Raw genomic sequence first — 14,093 nt, forward strand, 5'->3', positions numbered from 1 at the left:
TACCCTGCCAACTTATGGCAATCAAAGCGGTACAAAAGGGGGGGTGGTGATGGACGAAGCATCAGAACCAATCAAACACTCACACCCAGTCAACAGATCTGGGTTTGATCCATCACCGTTTTTTAGCCCACTCTGCCACCCCAGTTCAGACATGGCCATATGCAAATCAGTCTGACCCTGTGTCTCATGGGAACAGTCCAGCCCGAACTGCCAAGCTATGCCTTCCCTGGAACGGAAACAAGATTCCTAGGACTGGTTTCTGGCATTTCAGCCGTCTTCAGCCAGGCTTGCTTGAATCCAGTGGCAAAGTGAACAAGGGACTCACGTCTGAGCATACCCTGCCAACTTATGGCGATCAAAGCGATACAAAAGGGGGGGTGGTGATGGACGGAGCATCAGAACCAATCAAACACTCACACCCAGTCAACAGATCTGGGTTTGATCCATCACCGTTCTTTAGCCCACTCTGCCACCCCAGTTCAGACGTGGCCATATGCAAATCAGTCTGACCCTGTGCCTCATGGGAACACTCCAGCCCGAACTGCTAAGCTATGCCTTCCCTGGACCGGAAACAAGCTTCCTAGGACCGGTTTCTGGCATTTCAGCCGTCTTCAGCCAGGCTTGCTTGAATCCAGTGGCAAAGTGAGCAAGGGACTCACGTTTGAGCATACCCTGTCAAATTATGGCGATCAAAGCAGTACAAAAGGGGGTGGTGATGGACGAAGCATCAGAACCAATCAAACACTCACACCCAGTCAACAGATTTGGGTTTGATCCATCGCCGTTCTTTAGCCCACTCTGCCACCCCAGTTCAGACATGGCCATATGCAAATCAGTGTGACCCTGTGTCTCATGGGAACAGTCCAGCCCAAACTGCCAAACTATGCCTTCCCTGGACCGGAAACAAGCTTCCTAGGACCGGTTCCTGGCATTTCAGCCGTCTTCAGCCAGGCTTGCTTGAATCCAGTGGCAAAGTGAGCAAGGGACCCACGTCTGAGCATACCCTGCCAACTTATGGCGATCAAAGCGGTACAAAAGGGGGTGGTGATGGACGGAGCATCAGATCCAATCAAACACTCACACCCAGTCAACAGATCTGGGTTTGATCCATCACCGTTCTTTAGCCACCTCTGCCACCCCAGTTCAGACATGGACATATGCAAATCAGTCTGACCCTGTGCCTCATGGGAACAGTCCAGCCTGAACTGCCAAGCTATGCCTTCCCTGGACCGGAAACAAGCTTCCTAGGACCGGTTTCTGGCATTTCAGCCGTCTTCAGCCAGGCTTGCTTGAATCCAGTGGCAAAGTGAGCAAGGGACTCACGTCTGAGCATACCCTGCCAACTTATGGCGATTAAAGGGTACAAAAGGGGGGGTGGTGATGGACATAGCATCAGAACCAATCAAACACTCACACCCAGTCAACAGATCTGGGTTTGATCCATCACCGTTCTTTAGCCCACTCTGCCACCCCAGTTCAGACATGGCCATATACAAATCAGCATGACCCTGTGCCTCATGGGAGCAGTCCAGCCCGAACTGCCAAGCTATGCCTTACCTGGACCGGAAACAAGCTTTCTAGGACCGGTTTCTGGCATTTCAGCCGTCTTCAGCCAGACTTGCTTGAATCCAGTGGCAAAGTGAGCAAGGGACTCACGTCTGAGCATACCCTGCCAACTTATGGCAATCAAAGCGGTACAAAAGGGGGGGTGGTGATGGACGAAGCATCAGAACCAATCAAACACTCACACCCAGTCAACAGATCTGGGTTTGATCCATCACCGTTTTTTAGCCCACTCTGCCACCCCAGTTCAGACATGGCCATATGCAAATCAGTCTGACCCTGTGTCTCATGGGAACAGTCCAGCCCGAACTGCCAAGCTATGCCTTCCCTGGAACGGAAACAAGCTTCCTAGGACTGGTTTCTGGCATTTCAGCCGTCTTCAGCCAGGCTTGCTTGAATCCAGTGGCAAAGTGAACAAGGGACTCACGTCTGAGCATACCCTGCCAATTTATGGCGATCAAAGCGATACAAAAGGGGGGGTGGTGATGGACGGAGCATCAGAACCAATCAAACACTCACACCCAGTCACCAGATCTGGGTTTGATCCATCACCGTTCTTTAGCCCACTCTGCCACCCCAGTTCAGACGTGGCCATATGCAAATCAGTCTGACCCTTTGCCTCATGGGAACACTCCAGCCCGAACTGCTAAGCTATGCCTTCCCTGGACCGAAAACAAGCTTCCTAGGACCGGTTTCTGGCATTTCAGCCGTCTTCAGCCAGGCTTGCTTGAATCCAGTGGCAAAGTGAGCAAGGGACTCACGTTTGAGCATACCCTGCCAAATTATGGCGATCAAAGCAGTACAAAAGGGGGTGGTGATGGACGAAGCATCAGAACCAATCAAACACTCACACCCAGTCAATAGATTTGGGTTTGATCCATCGCCGTTCTTTAGCCCACTCTGCCACCCCAGTTCAGACATGGCCATATGCAAATCAGTGTGACCCTGTGTCTCATGGGAACAGTCCAGCCCAAACTGCCAAACTATGCCTTCCCTGGACCGGAAACAAGCTTCCTAGGACCGGTTCCTGGCATTTCAGCCGTCTTCAGCCAGGCTTGCTTGAATCCAGTGGCAAAGTGAGCAAGGGACCCACGTCTGAGCATACCCTGCCAACTTATGGCGATCAAAGCGGTACAAAAGGGGGTGGTGATGGACGGAGCATCAGAACCAATCAAACACTCACACCCAGTCAACAGATCTGGGTTTGATCCATCACCGTTCTTTAGCCACCTCTGCCACCCCAGTTCAGACATGCAAATCAGTCTGACCCGGTGCCTCATGGGAACAGTCCAGCCCGAACTGCCAAGCTATGCCTTCCCTGGACCAGAAACAAGATTCCTAGGACCGGTTTCTGGCATTTCAGCCGTCTTCAGCCAGGCTTGCTTGAATCCAGTGGCAAAGTGAGCAAGGGACTCACGTCTGAGCATACCCTTCCAACTTATGGCGATCAAAGCGGTACAAAAGGGGGTGGTGATGGACGGAGCATCAGAACCAATCAAACACTCACACCCAGTCAACAGATCTGGGTTTGATTCATCACTGTTCTTTAGCCCACTCTGCCACCCCAGCTCAGTCATGGCCATATGCAAATCAGTCTGACCCTGTGCCTCATGGGAACAGTCCAGACCGAACTACCAAGCCATGCCTTCCCTGGACCGGAAACAAGCTTCCTAGGACCGGTTTCTGGCATTTCAGCCATCTTCAGCCAGGCTTGCTTGAATCCAGTGGCAAAGTGAGCAAGGGACTCACGTCTGAGCATACCCTGCCAACTTATGGCGATCAAAACGATACAAAAGGGGGGGTGGTGATGGACGGAGCATCAGAACCAATCAAACACTCACACCCAGTCAACAGATCTGGGTTTGATCCATCACCGTTCTTTAGCCCACTCTGCCACCCCAGTTCAGACGTGGCCATATGGAAATCAGTCTGACCCTGTGCCTCATGGGAACACTCCAGCCCGAACTGCCAAGCTATGCCTTCCCTGGACCTGAAACAAGCTTCCTAGGACCGGTTTCTGGCATTTCAGCCGTCTTCAGCCAGGCTTGCTTGAATCCAGTGGCAAAGTGAGCAAGGGACTCACGTCTGAGCATACCCTGCCAACTTATGGCAATCAAAGCGGTACAAAAGGGGGTGGAGATGGACTGAGCATCAGAACCAATCAAAAACTCACACCCAGTCAACAGATCTGGGTTTGATCCATCACCGTTCTTTAGCCCACTCTGCCACCCCAGTTCAGACATGGCCATATGCAAATCAGTCTGACCCTCTGCCTCATGGGAACAGTCCAGCCCAAACTGCCAAGCTATGCCTTCCGTGGACCGGAAACAAGTTTCCTAGGACCGGTTTCTGGCATTTCAGCTGTCTTCAGCCAGGCTTGCTTGAATCCAGTGGCAAAGTGAACAAGGGACTCACGTCTGAGCATACCCTGCCAACTTTTGGCAATCAAAGCGGTACAAAAGGGGGGTGGTGTGTCGTACTTTAATATTCGGGACCGCGTAGGGGACAGGGCCCTACCCCTGTCTATCTTGGTATTAGCAAACCGCAAATGGTAAATGCGGCATGTACGAGTGCTTTATATATCGTTCTAGCTATGAATGCACTGTCTACACGTTATTCTGCTTCAACTACGCGGGTTCCATTTTGGAAGCAGTGGCCATCTTGTCATTGCCATCACATAGGCTATAATGGAGTAAATACGGGCCTCACAGTACATGGGCTTCTCCTCTGACTTCTCTGTGACCTGGGCAGCTGGCTCTGCTGCCCCAGGTCAAACCGGTCTCACGAGCTCCCCTTCCTCCGTCCACCTGTGATTAGCATCAGGGCTTGACCCGTCATAAAACCCTTTCATTCTATACAATCCCCCGGCTAATCTCTTTCACACCTGCTTGTTCCTGCTTTATGACTTGTTTCCCAAAACAGGAGATGCTCATGTTTATTGGGGGGTCTATTGACATCAAATGTGGGATCTGAACCTTACTGTGTAAATCATTGTGGGCTGGCCGAACTGGAATGTGGGATGGTCATCATGACTCTGCTTTTTCGTTTGTAATGTATACTTGTAATGGCCATATCGTAAACCAAGGAATGTGTGCCTGAAGCATGATATTTTGTACTTAAGGAGAAGCCCGTTCCTATGATTTTCAGCAGTCTCCTGAGAACATACACGCTGTTGTACTTCTAGGATACCTGTAATTGGTCTGCAGCCAATAAACGAATCTTTGACTTCACCCAGAAGACTCTGTGTTTCTGTAGGTCTGGAACAGGGTGAACCCAGAAGTCATAGGGTGTGTGCCCCTGCACCGCTGGGTCTAAAATACCCAGTACTTCAGTTTGGCGCCCAACTCGGGACGATTTCAGCGGTACCAGTCCAAGCCAGAGGTTCGTGAGGAGCTTCGTGTGGAAATTCCGGAGGAAGGCCGCCACTTCATCGACCCCTGCATGTCGACGTGGTCCGAAAGTCTTTTCTGCGAGGTTCTCCGCGTCCCGACGGCTACGAAGGACTGCTGCCCTGATTAATCGACCTGTTTTGGACCCTTGACGAATCTGAGAGAGCGAAACAATCGAGAGAGTCTTCTGGTGACGCCATCGATCAACAATATTCAGTTAAGTATAAGTGGAGCGTCTCCTATTTGTTTTTGGTATCCTTCGGGATCGTTTGATTTGGTAATTTGGTACTTTGGAGTTTGCAAACGCCAAAGCCAGAGGACTCGTGTATTCACAAGACTATCGTAATCGATAATCCTTTGACGTTTGGATCTAGACTAGTGAGCAAAGATGCCTGGTTCTGGACTATTTGGTAGATTATTCTGTTTGGGTTGTGGAAAAGATTTCCAGCTAGAGGAATCATGTCCGGTTCCTCCGGTTGGAACTCCAACTTATGAGCTCTATGTAAAACATGGCGTAGGCCCCATTGCATATAACGAAGTATGGATCCACTACACCAGGAAAGATGGTGTTTTAAAATGGCCCCAAAATGGTAGTTTTGATACCGATATTTTAGATAATTTGGAAATTAAATTGTTTAAGAAGAAAGCCCGGCCGGCGATGTTTGACTCTTTCCGCTTATGGCGAAAGGAAGCCAAACAAAAGGAAATTAAGTTAGCGAAAAAGAATAAGAGAGAGAAAGGTATGACAGTAATGCAAGCAGCTGTACAATTTAAAGACAATGAGGAGGAGCAGATGAGTGAGCAATTGCATAGGCAGCGCAAGTTAGGGATTGACAAATGTTACCCAGCTTTACCACATTCTAAGCAGAATGAGTTAGAAGAAAAGGAGAAAGATCCCCTGATGTCACATTTGTTGAGTTCGCCACCCCCGTATGCTCAAAATGCCACGGCGCCTCCCCAGCTTGTAAATATGCCACCTCCAGTGAATATACTGCAAGCCTTGCCGCAACCGCCAGTTGCTTTGCAGCCGGCTCTTATCCCTGTAGCGCAGCCCTCTCAAGGACCGCCAGTTGTGCTTCCAACTGCCCCCGCACTTCCTGCGACTTTGCCTAATACAGCAGCTGCCTCCCCTGACACTCTTCCTTCCACCACTCCAGTACCTGTCTCTACATCCTCTTTTCTTCCCTCTGTTTTTCCCCCTGTTCTCGCCTCAGCTTCTCCTTCAGCGCGACAGCGCTTAGCTAATGTGGTTACTACATTAATGTCTCCTCTCTTTGAGTCATCTGGTGCGACTCCTGGTTTACAGCGTAAGCAATTGCGTAGCCAATTGCCTAACCCCGATGAGAAAAAGGTAATAGATAACATGGCGCGTAGATGGATTGTTTTTCCTTCACTGTATGATGTGGAATCAGTTGTCAACGTTTTCCATCAGTGGGATGCCCCGAAACAGAGATATGTGTTCGAGAAACTGTGCGAAATTCTCTGTGAAGAATTGGAGGATAGTGGTAAAAATCCGAACCCGCAGGAGTTGTGTAGAGTGAGGTTTGATTTTGGAACTGGTATAATTGTGGACCGTGGAGTAGATAAAGCAGTTGCGGTCGTATTGTCCTTTAGGAATGATGATTGCCAACAGTCATTGTTTGAACAAGATGTCCTTGTGGGGAAAAAGGTAAAAGCGCGACAATACCCTATGAGAGAAGTTCCCCCGGTATGGAAGGAAGCGGTTGCAGCTGCCGGTGGTAACCCCGCTGTGGCAGCGCATTTCCAGCGTGTTTGGGTGCATGTTCCATGGAAGCGCTCTGAGGTGTTAGCGCTTAAGCAGTCCTTGCCTGATCCCCGTAAAAACCCAGCAGGTTATTATAAAGAGTTGTCGCAGACGACAGGGTCATGCGTTATGAATCTGGCCGACATAGACATGTTGTTTGGTACTCCCTGGCGCACCTTTGTCTGGCGATATAAATGTTTCAGTAGGTTTTTCTGGCGCCCCAGTTAGGAACCCGATTTCTAGTCCCATGTCACTTTCTGTTGGACCTTGCGAGCTGAAAGCACCCCTGATTCTGACAACAGGTTGTGGTGAGAATTTGCTGGGATTAGATTTGTTGAAAAGATTGCACGCTACACTGTATTGTTCTCCTTCAGGAGTACAACTCACATTAGGTAAGAAAGGGATTTCCCCAATGTACTTGTCTAAAAACACAATGCCGCCTGAATTGTCATCCCTTTCGGATGCCCTTTGGGCTACTGGTCCCAATGATGTGGGCCTCTTGGAGATACCGCCATATGTGGTGACTTTAAAAGCTAATGTCAGACTGCCACGTATTCCCCAGTACAAGATCTCCAATGAAGGGCAGAAAGCATTGTTAGACATTGTCAGCGACTTGATTAATAAGGGTGTGATTGAAGAGACAAGAGGCAACGTTTGCAATAGTCCGATTTTACCTGTCTTAAAACGAACGGACCCTTCACAGCCACCTGTTTACAGATTTGTGATCGATCTCAGAGAGGTTAATAAGATTGTTGTGCCACAGTTTCCGGTTGTCCCCGATATAACCGCCTTGTTAACGATGATTCCAGCCTCTGCTGCATGGTTTTCAGTGATTGATTTAAAGAATGCTTTCTTTAGCATCCCAATTGCAGAAGAGAGCAGAGATATTTTTGGTTTTAGTCTGGGAGGCCGAAGCTTCCGCTTCAAACGCGCTCCCCAGGGCTACTGTGAGAGTCCATCAATATATAGTCAAGCTTTGAAAGCGCAGCTTGATGCACTTGTTTTACCTAGTGGTGCTATCCTGATTCAGTACGTGGACGATTTACTGATCGCCGTGGATACTGAAAAGATCTGCAAAGAAGCCACATTGTCATTGTTGCGCCATTTATCTGCTTTCCATCACAAGGTGTCTCTCTCTAAGTTGCAATATTGTCGACAAGAAGTGACCTACTTAGGTCATCTCTTATCGAAGGAGGGAAGGAAACTGACCCCAGAGAGAATTCAAGCTATTGCACAGTTGAGTGTGCCGAAAACACAGAGAGAAGTGCGTGCTTTCTTGGGCATTACTTCATACTGTAGGCATTGGATCCCTAGTTTTTCTTTGTTGGCAAAACCTTTGTTAGCATTAACATGTAAAGACACACCGAATCCTATCCCATGGTCTGAAGAGTGCCAGAAAAGTTTTGTGGAATTGTGTAATGCATTATGTTCAGCACCTGTGTTGGGTACCCCCGACTACAGTAAGCCTTTTACATTGTATGTTCACGAGAAAGATGGTTGTGCGTTATCAGTGTTAACACAGCCTTTTGGCGACAGACCGCGCCCATGCGCATATTTTTCATCCACCTTGGACCCTGTAGCGAGGGCATTGCCAAGCTGTCTGAGAGCGACAGCTGCTGCAGCGATGTCTATCTGACAATCTGCTGGTTTGGTAATGGACAATACATTGATTGTTATGGTTCCACACGCTGTAGACACATTATTAAATAGGACCAAGACACAACACTTGACTAGTGCGCGATTATCAGGTTATGAGCTTACACTGTTAGCAAATCACATACACATAAAGAGATGCAATACGCTGAATCCAGCTACATTGTTGCCAATTCCAGCAGACTCAGATGAGATTGAGCAACATGACTGTCTGTTCAGAACAGAAGAAGAGACGAAAGGGAGAGTGGATCTCAAAGATACTCCCCTGACTGAGTGTGATGGCACTTTATGGGTAGATGGTTCCTGTTTCAAGCTCCCTAATGGTGACACGACTGCTGCATATGCTATCACGACTTTGCACACGGTCGTGGAAACTGCACGAGTGCCACATAATTCGGCCCAAGCAGCAGAATTAATCGCCCTCACGAGAGCATGCGTGTTGTCTGAAGGAATGAGAGTAAATATATACACAGATAGCCCGTACGCCTTTGGCGTGGCTCATAATTTTGGGCGACTGTGGAAGGAGCGTGGGTTCCTGACGTCGCATGGAGCTAAAATTCGGAATGGCAAGTTGGTGAATGATCTCCTTGAGTCACTGACCCTACCGTTGCAAGTTGCGATCATGAAATGCAGTGCGCACAGGAAAGTCACAGATGATGTTGGACGTGGGAATGCGTTTGCTGATGAGACCGCGAAAGAAACAGCACAGAATGTGAAGACTAGAATGTATGTTGCAGGCCCCGCAAGATGGGTTAATGATGTGGGAATGTGTGAGAACACAATAGAGAGTGTGAAGTCGCTTCAAGCTGAAGCCACAGAGGAAGAGTTAAGCAAGTGGAGAGAAAGTATGGGTAAGTTGGATGAGAATGGTTGTTGGATTGATCTGACAGAACATAGGCGATGGTTGTTGCCTGATGCATATGTGCTTCCAGTGGTTACTATGGCACATGGAATGGCACATATCAGTACGAAAGGTATATGCAAGTTGTTGGCTCCAGTATGGCAGAATGCTGGGATTCCCAAGTGTGCAGAGAATGTGGTCAAGAATTGCATAGTATGTTTGAAGTACAACCCTGGTAGGGGAACCCCAACTCCAGCTGGTCACTTTGCACCCCCATCATGTCCATTTGAAGTTTTGCAGCTGGACTTTATTCACATGGAAAGATGCAACAACCTGAAATATGTACTGGTGGTTGTTTGTGCTTTCTCAAAATGGATAGAGGCTTATCCTCTGAAAGATAACACTGCCCTATCCACAGCCAAAGCCCTTGTGAAGGAATTTTTCCCTAGGTTTGGGATGCCAAGAATGGTGTGGTGTGATAACGGAAGTGAGTTTGTGGCTAAAGTGATGAAGAATGTATGTGAAGGGCTAGGGATAAAGCAGAAGTTCCACGCTGCAAATCACCCCCAATCAGCTGGATTAGTAGAACGCTACAATGGAGCCTTAAAGCTCAAGCTGGCCAAAATTCAGGCGAGCACCGGTCTTAAATGGCTTGACGCTCTGCCTCTAGCACTCCTGTCCACCAGAATGACCATACACTCACGAGTGGGACTTAGCCCTTACGAGGTCGTCTTTGGCCGTCCGGCCAACATATGGGGTGTACCGAGGCCTACGAAGTTCAGTGAGATAGAGCATCCAGTACTGCTTGATTACCTGTATGATTTGACTGTTAAACTGCGTGTTTTGCACCAACAGGTACATGATACTCTCCCTCAAGCCTCTGAAACTCCTGGACACCCTATCAACCCTGGTACGTGGGTGCTAGTCCGAAATTTCCAGCGCGAGAGCAACGACGAGCCTCGCTGGATCGGCCCTCATCTTGTTCTTCTTTCGACAAGATCAGCAGTGCGAGTATAAGGGAAGAAACACTGGATCCATGGTACCCACTGCAAAGTAGTCCCCTTGCCTCTGCCATATGACCAGTGGGTCAAGGAGGGTATCGCCGACTCTGAGACGGACACTGTACCTCGTTTTGTACCATTCAGTGACGCACGCATAAAAGACACAGTTTCAGACCAAGAGAGTGACAATATTCTGCAGGAAGCTGTGCCACCATCAAATCGACTGGACACCACTGAGCCTGAACTTTTGTTTCAAGACCAAACAGCACCTGGCCGTCTCCGTTATAATTTGAGACCTAGGCCCATGGACAAATAAAGATTTCCTCACTATTTCCTTTTTGACATTTTTGCTCTCCCATCTGAAGGACTTTCTTGATTTTTGTTTTTCGAACCACCATCCGGGTTCTGCCGCAGGGTCGCGGTGCCAAGACTTTGGGGTACAGGCCGAAGACGCTAGGTCAACGGTTCTGGTTGGTCTAGGGCGTTTCCCTGGACTGACAGGCGTACTCCTTAGCAGAAGACACTCATCCGCAGCGAGCGGCCCGAGTAGAGGATGGAGTTTTTTAAGATGGAGAGACCGATTGAGGAAATGAACTTTAACGCAAGGATGTGTAGAATTGTAAAAAGTAAATGTTTTGTATTTTTGTGCCTTTTTACACTGTGTAGTATCATGATGTTTATTGTAGGATTTGTGTTTTTCTCCGCTCAAAAGCCCATTGAACCCACTGAACAGCCTATACCTCTTTCTACTGCCTCCTCTCACTCTTTTCACCCTTTGCCTGAGCACGAACAGACCAGACGATCAGAGTTCGTAAATAACTCGTTTATCCAACTCTTGCACCAGCACCAACTGGTAATGAATACGACCAATTGCTGGGTGTGTGGGTTAATGCCACATACCATTAACAAGGGTATTCCCTACCTGGTGCTGCCGTATAGTTACAATGGATCGTCATCGGCATTCCAGACCATGTTTCTCTATGTTCTAGATACATATTCCCCTCGCCAACCGCGTTCCATCAGACCTATCACCAATAATAAGGCTTTGATAAAAGGAGTTGCCGATATGAGTAGGGATATCGATGCATACTCATCCATTCCCAAAGAAGAGTTGAGACCTTATGTAGGATGGAACGCGACGGGGTATAGTATTAGTCTGGGTGAAAGACAGCGAAAAATCTCCTCTCCAATCTGGGTCGTACCCCACATGGGTCGGTTCTGCTTACAGGGTAATGGTCAGAATCCTAGAGCTCAACTGGGAAGAAGTGACTGTACTGAAACGTACACCTTCCCGTCGCAGTTTTCCCCTGCGTTTTTGGCTGCCAAGGGCACATATTTCATCTGTAATGACCGAGCATATACATGGTTGCCCCCTGATTTCTCGGGCATATGTTATATTGCGAACTTGCTACCGCCGACCTTTACTGCTGCCTCTGACTATCACAAGACCAGAGTTGTGAGAGGTGTGATTAGTAAGGAGGATACTGCCGGTCAGGAAGCGGGAGACTTCTTCTTGGGTTTCCTGCCGTTTTGGGGACCTATGGTCAATAGTAGGAACCTGAGACAACTGACTCGTGTGGTTGAATCCACTGTCAATGTAACGGCTGGTGCCCTTAGTAATCTGACGGCTGAGCTCCAAGCGGATCGCCTTATGACTCTGCAGAACCGCATGGTTCTAGACGTTATTCTTGCAGACCGCGGTGGGGTATGCAAGGTCATCCAATCCAGTTGCTGCATTTTCATACCAGATAATGCTCCAACAGTGTATCAAGCCATCTCCAAACTCCATAAAATATCTGAATCCATACACATGGATAAGGGAGATTGGTCACTGGTGGGGTGGTTCTGGGAATTGATATCTGCCTGGGGTTGGAAAGTTCTGATGGTCATTGGAATGATCTTAGCCATTCTTTTCCTGTTCTGTCTGTGCATACAGTGTGCTCCTGCGATATGTGGCCTCTGTGCTACCTTATGTGTAAGGAAACCTGTATCGAGGGACGAACTAAGTAATAGGATGATGCTACAGCAACATCTCCATGACTTTGTGAACATTGACCTAGATTCGGATTAAGATGAGTATAGTGATTGCCTATGTAAGGGCAAAACGAGGGTCTGTCGTACTTTAATATTCGGGACCGCGTAGGGGACAGGGCCCTACCCCTGTCTATCTTGGTATTAGCAAACCGCAAATGGTAAATGCGGCATGTACGAGTGCTTTATATATCGTTCTAGCTATGAATGCACTGTGTACACGTTATTCTGCTTCAACTACGCGGGTTCCATTTTGGAAGCAGTGGCCATCTTGTCATTGCCCTCACATAGGCTATAATGGAGTAAATACGGGCCTCACAGTACATGGGCTTCTCCTCTGACTTCTCTGTGACCTGGGCAGCTGGCTCTGCTGCCCCAGGTCAAACCGGTCTCACGAGCTCCCCTTCCTCCGTCCACCTGTGATTAGCATCAGGGCTTGACCCGTCATAAAACCCTTTCATTCTATACAATCCCCCGGCTAATCTCTTTCACACCTGCTTGTTCCTGCTTTATGACTTGTTTCCCAAAACAGGAGATGCTCATGTTTATTGGGGGGTCTATTGACATCAAATGTGGGATCTGAACCTTACTGTGTAAATCATTGTGGGCTGGCCGAACTGGAATGTGGGATGGTCATCATGACTCTGCTTTTTCGTTTGTAATGTATACTTGTAATGGCCATATCGTAAACCAAGGAATGTGTGCCTGAAGCATGATATTTTGTACTTAAGGAGAAGCCCGTTCCTATGATTTTCAGCAGTCTCCTGAGAACATACACGCTGTTGTACTTCTAGGATACCTGTAATTGGTCTGCAGCCAATAAACGAATCTTTGACTTCACCCAGAAGACTCTGTGTTTCTGTAGGTCTGGAACAGGGTGAACCCAGAAGTCATAGGGTGTGTGCCCCTGCACCGCTGGGTCTAAAATACCCAGTACTTCAGGTGATGGACGGAGCATCAGAACCAATCAAACACTCACACCCAGTCAACAGATCTGGGTTTGATCCATCACGGTTCTTTAGCCCACTCTGCCACCCCAGTTCAGACATGGCCATATGCAAATCAGTCTGACCCTGTGCCTCATGGGAACAGTCCAGCCCAAACTGCTAAGCTATGCCTTCCCTGGACCGGAAACAAGGTTCCTAGGACCGGTTGCTGGCATTTCAGCCATCTTCAGCGAGGCTTGCTTGAATCCAGTGGCAAAGTGAGCAAGGGACTCACGTCTGAGCATACCCTGCCAACTTATGGCGATAAAACCGGTACAAAAGGGGATGGTGATGGACGGAGCATCAGAACTAATCAAACACTCACACCCAGTCAACAGATCTGGGTGTTATCCATCACCGTTCTTTAGCCCACTCTGCCACTCCAGTTCAGACATGGAAATATGCAAATCAGTCTGACCCTGTGCCTCATGGGAACAGTCCAGCCCGAACTGCCAAGCTATGCCTTCCCTGGACCGGAAACAAGCTTCCTAGGACCGGTCTCTGGCATTTCAGCCGTCTTCAGCCAGGCTTGCTTGAATCCAGTGGCAAAGTGAGCAAGGGACTTACGTCTGAGCATACACTGCCAACTTATGGCGATCAAAGCGGTACAAAAGGGGGGGTGGTGATGGCCGGAGCATCAGAACCAATCAAACACTCAAACCTAGTCAACAGATCTGGGTTTGATCCATCACCGTTCTTTAGCCAACTCTGCCACCCCAGTTCAGACATGGCCATATGCAAATCAGTCTTACCGTGTGCCTCGTGGGAACAGTCCAGCACGAACTGCCAAGCTATGCCTTCCCTGGAACGGAAACAAACTTCCTAGGACCGGTTTCTGGCATTTCAGCCGTCTTCAGCCAGGCT

This window comes from Triturus cristatus, chromosome 2_2, assembly GCF_964204655.1.
Source record: "Triturus cristatus chromosome 2_2, aTriCri1.1, whole genome shotgun sequence".
Lineage (NCBI taxonomy): Eukaryota > Metazoa > Chordata > Amphibia > Caudata > Salamandridae > Triturus > Triturus cristatus.